At 33.2% G+C, this 12,860-nt stretch overlaps 1 pseudogene; it reads right to left on the bottom strand.

The window, feature by feature from the left end:
- Positions 1-1,984: 1,984 nt before the first annotated feature.
- On the bottom strand, positions 1,985-4,669 carry LOC143048844 (uncharacterized; annotated as a pseudogene).
- Between the last annotated feature and the right edge of the window lie 8,191 nt (positions 4,670-12,860).

Genomic DNA, 12,860 nt, shown 5'->3' with positions numbered 1-12,860 from the left:
AGATCAGGTCATTAGATTTCTTGTTTGAATTGCTTTCAATATGTTATTGTTTCATCTGGTCTCTGGTGGAGAGTTGTCTCATTAACAATCTTATTTCTATCTATTGGTTGTTGTCCGTTAATGACATTAATCTGATTTGAATACAATGCACTTGTCAATTGTTTGTCATCTTACTTTCCGGAAAAATGATTTTTCTATGGAAGTTAATTTATAATTATCAAATTACACGGTCAAGACTTGAACCACTAATATGTCCCGGCCCTGCAATGCTAGAATGTTTAAAATGGCACTGAACTCAAATTACCTGCTGTGGTCAGATAATTAATTTCATGAACATTACATTTATTTTGATTCAAATCTTAAAAAAGTTCAAATGAAATAATCACTGAAAGAGAGAGGGACGAAAGATACCAAAAGGGACAGTCAAACTCATAAATCGAAAATAAACTGACAACACCATGGCTAAACAGAATGAAAAAGACAAACAGAGTAACAATAGTACACATGACACAACATAGAAAACCAAAGAATAAACAACACGAACCCAACCAAAAACTAGGGGTGATCTCAGGTGCTCCGGAAGGATAAGCAGATCCTGCTCCACATGTGGCACCCGTCGTGGTGCTTATGTGATAACAAATCCGGTAAATAGTCTAATTCGGTAGGTCACATTCATGAAAGGGAAGGGGATTGTAGTTACGACGTAAGGAACATATCCGATATCATTTGTGAAACGGTTATTCCATAACGGTCAACCAACTCGTGATGGCGTCTGTAAAATTTACGAAGGGATGATTTCAACTTCACCATTTGGAACTCTTGGTTTAATAGCTTCCTTGTGAGCAGCAACCCTCTATCAAGAAAATTATGATAGGAAATGCAAGCACTAAAGTTTGTACAAATTGAACGCTGTCGACCTTTTGCATTTTTCTGAATATGCAACAAAGTTACAAATGCTCCTAGATGAAACTGCAATATAACGGAATTTGACGAGACTGTCGTACAAGTGAGAGGTTTAACGCTATAAAACCAGGTTCAATCCAATATTTTCTACATTTGAAAATGCCTGTACCAAGTCAAGAATATGACAGTTGTTGTCCATTCGTTTTTGATGTGTTTTGTCATTTGATTTTGCCATGTGATTATGGACTTTCCGATTGAATTTTCCTCGGAGTTCAGTATTTTTGTGATTTTACTTTTTTTGAAAGTTTTTTGCATTTTGTATATTGTCAGATATTATTTTGTTTTTTGGAATGTCTGTTGACGGAACAGCTTTAAAATGGTGTTGTTTAAAACTAATACAATGCACTTGTCCATTGTTTGTCAACTTGAATACATGAGACATCGTTTTTCACTAAAACCCCTACATGGAACATGTTAGTACAACTTTATGACAAAAACATATTTACATTGGAAAATGGCAAACAATGGTACAATAATGAATACTGGTATGTGACAGGAAGTACAAATTATAGTAACATGATCAAGCAAGTTTATTAAACTGTTTTAATAACTTTACCAACATTTTACTATTCCAGTAAGAGTATCTGATGTACATGTATTAATCAATTTCTTTAAATTTTGAAATATTTGGGTTATAACATATATTTAAAGGTAAAAATTTAGCTCTGACATTGACACAGGTACATATGAAGAAGTAATGAAACTCATCACCAAATTCCCTAGCATTACAGAGATTGCAAAGTCTTTCAGTTCTATCAATAATAAAAAATCTGCAATTTTCAATGGGCAATGAATTACTAATTACAGAAGAACTGACATTTATATAAATACATTCTTAGATCAGATGGTGGAACACTGATAAATATTTCTCAAAACAAAAATCAGATTTGTATATTCTATAATTATGATATTTTGCAGTTCAGTATAAGTGTATATTTCAACCATTTTTTAACATTCATACTAATATTATCAGATTTAGCAATTATTTGATCATCCCACATTAAATCCTAACCCTAACCATTACCCTTACCCATGTCGCCGCGATATAGCCTTGTTGTGCTAATGCGGCGTAAAGCAACCAACAATCAAAACCCTTACCCATTCATATATAAAGTACCAGTATTTTAAAGTTAAAGTTTAAAGTTCTGATTCACGGTGAAACCAATACAGACTAATTGGCAATACCGTTTTCTCCAAAAATTATCCTTATCGACGATAAACCAGTTCCTTAACGAATTATAACCTTGATTTATAATTTGCATTGAACTTTCAAGAATCGATTAAGAATGTCAAAAAAGCATTTGGACTGCGTTTAAAGTAGTGTACAACGATTAAAAAATTGAAAACAACAAGTTTGATAATTCTATGCGTCCGAAGCGCTTTTCTGGATTTGCCTTCATCAGGAACGCTCTAAGCCAAACATTTGAAATCCGAAGATGTATAAGTACCGAAACCGTTGAAGAGCTTTATGACAAAAATACCTAAAATAAATAGCCAAATTCGTCTAAAGTCAACTTTGCCTGAGGGAGTTGAAACCTTATTTTTTTAATAATTTCAAAATTTATAAACGGACAATTTTGAAAAAGTTTGTTAAAACATGTCAGTACCGAAGTACTGACTAGTGAGCTGATGATACTCTCGGGGACTGATAGTCCATCATTAGAGGTATCAACCCAGTGATGAAAAAAATTGAAAACAACACGTTAAAAGTGTGAAAATAAAACTATTGATTTACTACAATGATCGCGACAAAAATTATGTCAAATGTCAAAGCAAATTTCGTACAACAAAAGTTCATATCCATCCTGATTCGTTATAACCATATATTTTCCATCTTTGCTCACGTCAATGTATGTTGGATTTATAATTCCGTCTTTTTTCTCCAGCAGTACTTTGTGTTTTGAACCATCTCCTGAAATTTGCACAATATTCTTTGAATCCTGTCCGGTTACATAAATGTTACCAGATATGTTGTCATTTGTAATTCCACGGGCGTCCTTCAGGTCAAGGTGAGAAAATCGGAATTGTTCTTTTCCGTTTTCAGATATTTTAACAATTGATGATTTGTCTGCAATATACAGTATATCTTTATGATCGCAATGAATGTATGTATCTACATCAATTCCTTTTTTAATTTCGCAAAGAGCAATTCCAAATTTATCATAAATGATAATAGTGTTTAAGTCTGCTGCATATAATTTTCCCTCAAGTTACTGAAGTAAATACTTCGTAGGTCTGCCTTGACAGGAATGATTCGAGTTTGATAAGTGTTGGTAGAGTAGATTTGGATGAAATGTATCTGGCTTTTACCATTGTTCAGGACTGCTATTTCATTGGTTCCTGATTCTGTAATGTCGTATGGTAGGAAAGACAGTTTGTTTGTTCTCACTTTGTTACCCTTTAGATCAAAGATTTCCAAAGCGTTCTCATTGCAACAAGATGCTATTATGTTGTCTGTCGTGAAGCAAGCTTCATAATGAGGTTCCTTAAAATTTGCTATGGATTTAATCAGCTTCAAACAAACAGGAAACCGCTTGTAAGCCAAGTTCATTTTACTGTCTGTTGTTTCCACATTGGTTACACGACACGCTTCATCAATCATTTTAAAACTCTCGTCGAAAGAGGGATCGATGTTGACGTCTACATTAACATAATGATCAAACGTTTGATCTTCGAAATGTTTCTTATGTTCAAATAATCTCCCCTTTAATTTTCCAGTCTCAATCATAACCTGTGCATCTGATGCTTTTTCAATGCAAGTTTCCAGTAACCGTATTTCATTGTCCAGTTGTGTTTTAAAACTTTCGAAAACGGTTTTTCTTTCCTCTAACTTTTCTATTTCGTTATCGAATTCTTTCGTCAACTTCCTTTTAAGTCTACCAATGATCGTTTTCACTTTTTGTTCCAAAGATTCCTTAAGACTTTCAACTTTCTGGAAAGCACCTTTACTCTGAGAATTCAGCGTTTTAAGCCCATTGTTGGTATTTGAAAGGATAATGTTAACATCGTCTGCCATTAATGTCATTACTTTTTGTAGATTTTTAACCGTATTTGAGTCCCGGTACATATGTGCTGCATCCTCAATTGTGCAGACATTTTCGCATTTCCGATGTTCGACGGAAACACAAACGGAACAACAAGGAATCTCATGATCTGAACAATACAATTTAAGTTTCTCAGTTTTATGTTTTGAACAACAGCTTTGAAATGTAAGTGGAAATAGAAAGCCACTTTCAAATTTCTCTATCGGAATTACTTCGTGGTTTTCAAATATTTTATGATGTTTATGATAACGATTACAGTTTTGACAAAGGGTGTCCGAACAGTCGATACAAGCAAAATTCGCTACAGATTTCTCGCCCATTCTGTCACAAGATGTGCAAACTTTTCCAGCATTTTTCAGATTGATGCTGTCAATAAGACTTATTAAAAGAAAATTTTCAGGCAAACGATTTGCCCAGTCGTTTGCTGAAATTCCCGATTCAGGGATCTGTACAACCGACCTACATATAGGACATTCAGCACTTTGAGTTTCACCTTGTTCAAACGCGGAAGTAATATAAGCCCCAATACATTTCTCACAGAATGTGTGAAACATGGTAAATATTTCGGTTTTATTAATACTTCTAAACAAATCGGACATATCGTTAAATCTATCACATCCACTTTTGAAGTAGCCATTTGAAGATGTATTTGGTAAACTCCAAACCTGTATCCAAAGATTAGACAAGTATAATATTTATAGTTCTAAATAGAAGGTAGATCTGTCATCCAGTCTCAGATCGATAAGAAATCCAACTAACATTAAAAACAGTGACGGGTATCCACTAAACAGGTAAACCGGTTCATCACACCCACCATTTAAGCAGTTGCTAGCCTACTACTAGTATTGTCAGTTTTGCTTCTATATATTTGCAAAACAAAAATGGCTAAAAAAATCATATACGTGTATATACATTTGTTCTTTTTAATTACAGAATATATAGACAATAAAATTTATTTGTTGAAGTATATAAGGCAATATTCAATCAGTGGCGGGTCCAGAACTTTTCATAAAAGGGGGGAGGGGGATAGGGCGCTGACTGACCTAAAAGGGGGTTCCAGTCATGCTTCATTTAAATATGATTTATGTTATTTTTAGCTCACCTGGCCCGAGGGGCCAAGTGAGCTTTTCCCATCACTTTGCGTCCGTCGTCCGTCGTCCGTCGTCGTTAACTTTTACCAAAATCTTCTCCTCTGACACTTTTGGGCCAAATTAAACCAAACTTGGCCACAATCATCATTGGGGTAACTAGTTTAAAAAATGTGTCCGGTGACCCGGCGAACCAACCAAGATGGCCGCCACGGCTGAAAAAAGAACATAGGGGTAAAATGCAGTTTTTAACTCAAAGGCCAAAGCATTTAGAGCAAATCTGAAATGGGGATAAATTTGTTTATCAGGTCAAGATCTATCTGCCCTGAAATTTTCAGATGAATTGGGCAATCTGTTGTTGGGTTGCTGCCCCTGAATTGGTAATTTTAAGGAAATTTTGCTGTTTTTGTTATTATCTTGAATATTATTATAGACAGAGATAAACTGTAATCAACAATAATGTTCAGCAAAGTAAGGTCTACAAATAAGCCAACATGACCGAAATGGTCAATTGACCCCTTTAAGCGTTATTGCCATTTATAGTCAAGTTTTAACCATTTTTCGTAAATCTTAGTAATCTTTTACAAAAGTCTTCTCCTCTGAAACTTTTGGGCCAAATTAATCCAAACTTGGCCACAATCATCTTTGGTGTATCTAGTTAAAAAAATATGTCCGATGACCCGGCCAGCCAACCAAGATGTCCATCACGGCTAAAAAAGAACATAGGGGTAAAATGCAGTTTTTGGCTTATAGCTCAAAAACCAAAGCATTTAGAGCAAATCTGACATGGGGTACAATTGTTTATCAGGTCAAGATCTATCTGCCCTCAAATTTTCAGATGAATTGGACACCCGTTGTTGGGTTGCTGCCTCTGAAATTTTAAGGAAATTTTGCTGTTTTTGGTTATTATCTTGAATATTATTATAGATAGAGATCTGATAGAAACTGTAAACAGCAGTAATGTTCATCAAAGTAAGATTTACAAATAAGTCAACATATGACGGAAATGGTCACTTGACCCCCTAAGGAGTTATTGTCCTTTCTAGTCATTTTTTAACAATTTTTATAAAATTTGTAAATCATGTTTGTAATACCTGATTAATATATATTATTTTACAGGAAACTCTTTGAAATATTTCTTGCGTAAATAGACGCCATCTAATTTCAAAACCATCGATATGATCTCTGAAGAATCCCATAGGTCATGAAAACTGATGTAAACATAAATATAATATCACAGGCAAACACGTGCTTCGATTTTTCTAGGTCTGTTCTATTTCTTGTCATATATTACACAATACATAAATGCAAGTTACTTAATGATAGTTTGAATCCAAAACAAAGTCGAAAAACGTATTTTTTCAACGTCGAATAGGTAATGCCCTTTTACAAAAAGCACCAAAATGTTCTCTTTATTTAATTATTCGACGATATAGGAGTAAAGGAATTAATATATTTCTATACAAATGTTAATTCTATGGCAAGTCGTTTTACTATTTATTCGAATTTCAAGATATCTCATTATAATATAAAAGATGTCTTATATAACCGGATTTGTTATCACATAAGCAACACGACGGGTGCCACATGTGGAGCAGGATCTGCTTACCCTTCTGGAGCACCTGAGTACACCCCTAGTTTTGGTGGGGTTCGTGTTGTTTATTCTTTAGTTTTCTATGTTGTGTCATGTGTACTATTGTTTGTCTGTTTGTCTTTTTCATTTTTAGCCATGGCGTTGTCAGTTTATTTTAGATTTATGAGTTTGACTGTCCCTTTGGTATCTTTCGTCCCTATTTTATATAATATATAAAATATCTCCTTTAATATATAAGATATCTTATATGATTTCATTTTTATAAGATATCTTATAAAGATATCTTATAAAGATATCATCTACAGTTAATAAGATATCTTCCAATGTTTATAAGATATCTTATAAAGTATATTAGATATCTTATAAATATTTTTTATATAAGATATCTTCTCAAGTTTTTAAGATATCTTCTATAGTTTATAAGAAATCTCATATAGTTCAAAAGATATCTTATATAATGAAGTACATATAGTGTATATAGTGAGAGTGAGAGATTCCTTCATAAACACTATAACGAAACTTCTGATTAGTTATCATAGTATAAAGTAATATCTTTCAAGATGAGAGAGAACAAGAAATGAAGAATTATCCTTCAATTACCTGGAAAAAAGCCGATAAAGCCAAGCAAGCCAATCGTAACACAATGGACAAAACTTTTTATAGAAAGAAAGTTCAAGAACAGCTAAATGGCAACGAATATTACACAAAGCTTTGGTAAAAAAAATGATAAAAAAACGACAAGAAAAATTAAGAAATTGGTCAAGGAATGCACAGAATCAGTTGTTGTCCATTCGTTTGATGTGTTTTATCATTGATTTTGCCATTTGATTAGGGACTTTCCGTTTTGAATTTTCCTCGGAGTTCAGTGTTTTTGTGATTTTACTTTTAACGGATAATGAAATTGCTTATATGTATGACATTACTCCGAGAGAATCAAAAATACACAACAGCAGTACAATTCAAATAGCTATAAAACATCAAAATAGTAGATACATTGAATCTCCCAATCCCATCGATCTTAACCTCAGACCAATAGTTGCCTGCGTTGAAACAACAACTGGAAGAAGTATTTACTGTTTGGATCTAATATTTAAAAAAAGTTATGTCCGCTAATACTCGGATATGTCAGACACCTTCTGAAGTATATTCTTAAAACAGTTTCGAATGATACACACCTTATAACATTTGATGTGCCCAGCTTGTATACAAATATTCCGACGATCTATACCGTGAAATTGTCGACGGGAGATTCGATACGGAATTCACTGTTAAAGCTTTGAAAATAATCCACGAGGGTAAAAATATTATTTTGATGGTGAATACTAAGAACACAAATTAAAGAAACTAAAATGTGAAAACCAGATGATCCGCAGGGCGCAGCTTTATACGACCGCAGAGGTCGAAACATGAACAGTTGGGGCAAGTATGGACACAACATTTTAAGCTTGATACAGCTCTGAATTTGGATTGTGATTAAATAGTTGACACAACATAGGTTTCTGACACAAAATGAATGTGGTCTAAGAACTTAAACTTGAAAACTTAAAAATTTTAAATTGGACATTTACCTATTATGGTCCAATATCCAAAATCTAAATACATGGTTAGATTCAGCATATCATCGTCAACTTTGTGATTGTTTGGCTTTTTAAATATTTTGATATGAACGTCACTGATGAGTCTTATGTAGACGAAACGCGCGTCTGGCGTACTAAATTATAATCCTGGTACCTTTGATAACTATATAGAACCCCAAGAATTCAATTTTTTATGAAATCAAATAATGTTCAATTTTAGACCCTTTAGACCTCAATGTTGACCAATTTGATAACCGGGCCCAAATATTAAAAATCTAAATACATGGTTAGATTCAGAATATTGAAGAACCCCATATATTCAATTTTTGTTGAAATCAAAGTTTAGTTTTTGACCCTTTGGACCTTACTGTAGACCAATTTGAAAACGGGACAATACTGTGCAATTGAATATTTCTTGCTATTGCGCAAAACTGTGCAATTGAAAATTTCTTGCTTTTGTGCAATATTGTGCACTTAGATATTTCTTGCTATTGCGCAATACTGTGCAATTGAAGATTTCTTGCTATTGCACAATACTGTGCAATTGAAAATTTCTTGTTATTGCGCAATATTTAATATAATAATTTTGGACCCCGATTTGGACCAAATTGAAAACTGGGCCAATAATCAAAAATCTAAGTACATGTTTAGATTCAGCATATCAAAGAACCCCAAGAATTCAATTTTTGTTAAAATCAAGCTAAGTTTAATTTTGGTCCCTTTGAACCTTAATGTAGACCAATTTGAAAACAGGACCAATAAACAGCTGCGCCATGAGCGCATGATACGCCCGATGTCTTGTGTGGAAGTTTTATGCAATAATCATAAATAGTTTCTGAGAAAGTTTTAAGCAATAACCTTTTTTTTTTAGACACGGCGGGACATGTGAAACCTCCCACCCTGTTTTTTATTTACAAAAACTAAATATCACTAAAATAAAATTTTTGATCAAACCAAAAAGTATACAGATCTTAAGATTAATATAACAAAGAAGTGTGTATCTGAGCCAAAATTTGTTCCTGTGAAAAAAGTTCCAGTGGAACTAATTTCACAGAAAATATGTTCTGGGAGAACTTTTTTTACAGACAATTTCTATATAATTTGTTCCATCTATATGAAATAAGTTCCACACTTTACCTGGTGAAATAAGTTCTGGGTTGGTGAAATTTGTTCCTTACCTAGTGAAATAAGTTCCATGTTTGTGAGATTTGTTCCTTACCTGGTGAAATAAGTTCTGGATTTATGAGATTTGTTCCTCACCTGGTGAAATAAGTTCCTTGTCTATGAAATATGTTCCACTGGTTAAACAAGTGATCTTATATACTGAGCACTTGTCATCAGTGAGTTTAAAGTCATAATAAAAATGTGTATTATATTGATAAGGTAATATATAAAAAATGTAAACATCCAATTTTGATCATGTGGAGTAAAGCAAAAGGTCCGAGACCACAATTGTCGTCCCTTGATTATATAGTCCCTAGTGTTGACAGTGGGTTACTTGCCATTAATTTTTATAACCCTTCCAAATTTATTTCTCCATGTTTAATGCCTCAAATTGCAAGTAGGGGGGGGGGGGGGTGAAATTACACTGTAAAAAAATTTGGGTCCAGAATTTTAAAGGAAAGTAGTGATTTGGTCCAGGTGAAAAAGGTTGAAAAATAGTACTTCGGAAGCTGTCAAAAGATTTCAAGACGCCCTAAAGATAAAATTGTCCATATTTTGAGTTAGAGGTGATGAAGTTTTCTATAATTTTGATATAATTTGTCCCAAAAGTAGTACAACACACTGTAAAAGTTTTTTTGAGAAAGCGCAGGTGGGATTTTTTTTTATTTTCATTTATGTTCTAAAAGAAATGCACTACGAAATAATTGTGGTCTCGGACCAAAAGTTTAATAACATACTCAATTAATAAAACTAAAAATGACACTTATGAACCAGGAAAGAGTAGAATAAGAAATAATAATAAAAGTCATTCCGAAAAAAAAGTATTATAATAGTTAAAGATGAGCATTTGTACTTTTTAAATAAGGACAAAGTGACTGATCAATTATATTAAAAGACATAAAGAAACAAAAGAAACGCTCTTTAAAAACTGTGCAATGACCATAGCTAAGTACATGTATGATTAGAACACCCATGACAGATCAACAGGAAACAAGGAGGTGGAATACCACATAAATGATAAAACATAGATACAAATTATGAAACATTATCATCGCTTTTATTTCTTATCTTCATCCTACAGTCATGCCTTCAATTGCAAATGTACCCCATACAAGCACAGTACTTACTTTCTGTGAAATAGGTTTGAGCAGACATTTTCATTGATTTCTATAAAATACCTTCGTTCAAAACTAATATCACACAAACTTATTTTATTTTTTTTTAAATTTTAATATTAATTGGAACAAAACTCATGGTGCTGTGATTTTTGTTCCGGAACATATTTCACACTTGGTTAAATAATTAGTTCCGGAACAAATTTTATATTGCTGGAACATATTTTCTGTGACATAAGTTCCGGTAGAACATATTTCACATGAAATTTGTTCCAGCGGAACAAATGTCATGCCGGAACAAATTTTTTGTTACATGTACAGTTTCAAGCAATAATCATAAATTGTTTTTGAGATACGGCGCGACATGTAAAAAAAACCTCCCTTTTCTACAAAATACTCAATAACTCAAAAATAAAATTTCCGAGTCATCACCAAAAAGTATACAGATCTTAAGATTAATATAACAAAGAAGTGTGTAAAGTTTTAAGCAATAATCATAAATCATTTTTGAGATATGGCGCGACATGTAAAAACCCCTCCCCCTTTTTACAAAATACTCAATAACTCAAAAATGAAATTTTGAATCATCACCAAAAAGTATATAGATATTAAGATTAATATAACTAAGAAGTGTGTAAAGTTTTAAGCAATAATTGAGAATCGTTTTTGAGATACGGTGCGACATGTGAAAAAAAATCACACCACTGTCTTAGTTACAAAGTGCCGTAACTCAAAAAGTTTAAATCTTATTTTCACCAAAATGTATACAGATCATTTGACCATCAAAAGAAACAACTATATTAAGTTTCATGAAATTTAGATAAGTCGTTCTCAAGTTACGGTGCGACATGTTTACGCCAGACAGACGGACGGACGGACAGACGGACGAACACCGGACATTTGTATACCATAATACGTCCCGTGAAAATTTTGACGGGCGTATAAAAATTAAGAATCTGAATATACGGTTAGATTTGGCATATCAAAGAACCCCAATAATTCATTTTTTGATGTTTAATTGATGACCCTTTTGGTCCGTAATAAGTTGGGACCAAAACTCCCAAAATCATTTCAAACCTTCCTTTTGTGATTATAACCCTTGTCTTAAAATTTCATAGATTTCTATTAACGTATACTAAAGTTATTGTGGAAAAACCAAGAAAAATGCTAATTTGGGACCTGTTTTTGGCCTCTTATTCCTAAACTGTTGGGACTAAAACTCCGAAAATCAATCCCAACCTTCCTTTTGTGGTCATAGACCTTATGTTAAAATTTCATAGATTTCTGTTTACTGATACTAAAGTTATTGTGCGAAAACCAAGAAAAATACTTATTTGGGACCTTTTTGGCCACTAATTCCTAAACTGCTGGGACCAAAACACCCAAAATTAATCCCAACCTTCCTTTTATGAAACCTTGTGTTTAAATTTCATAGATTTCTATTCACTTTTATTAAAGTTAGAGTGCAAAAACCAAATGTCTCCGGACGACGACGACTACTACTACGGACTCAATTTTTGCGGTCGTATAAAAACTTTAACCACAGTGTGAATGTTAGTATCCTGGTAGAAAATGTAAGTTCATTTATAAGTAAAATACGGAAAACTGATATTTTTTGTTTACAAAATTTACTTTTTGATAATACATTTTATCTGATGATCATAAACAAGCTTCTGTCCAAGTTTGGTACAAATCCAGGATAGTTTAAGAAAGTTATTAAAACTTTAAAAACTTTAACCACAGTGTGAATATAATGTTTCCAGGCAGAAAAACTACTATTATCTGGCTCAGGGGGTCCTGTCTGCCTTAAAAACGTTATATTTGTTTTACCGCTATGATTTAAATCGTTTGACCAAGAAATTACATTCGATAACTGTCCATCCATTCCATTTAACATTATCTATTTATAACTAACCGCTCCATTGATCATCATGAACCGCCCACATTCCGATCCTTACGGAGGTTTAACATTGTTATGCCGTCCATTTTCCGTCTCCTGGAAACAACAGGGAGTCGTTATTGTGATTTTCACTTCGACAGTTTCCGCTATTTCCGTAACATTCCGTCAACCAATCAGCGAAACCGTTAACTTCCATCTTCTTCGCGCGGTTTATGTAGCAGACACGCCCATCAAAAAATCAGAAACAGTAACTGAGATTGAATATGCATGTTCACATAAAGTTGTCATTTTCTCTCTTGCTTTCTCCTTGATTTTTGTGCAGACAAAAAAACTCGTGAAATTAATGTTAGTAGTCAGATATTAACTCACTCTTATGTAACTTTCAGCATTTATATCTAAATGCATGTGGGTATAT

Source organism: Mytilus galloprovincialis, chromosome 10 (genome assembly GCF_965363235.1).
Source record: "Mytilus galloprovincialis chromosome 10, xbMytGall1.hap1.1, whole genome shotgun sequence".
NCBI lineage: Eukaryota > Metazoa > Mollusca > Bivalvia > Mytilida > Mytilidae > Mytilus > Mytilus galloprovincialis.
Note: the sequence above shows the minus strand (reverse complement) of the source record. Positions and strands in the feature narration are given on the sequence as shown.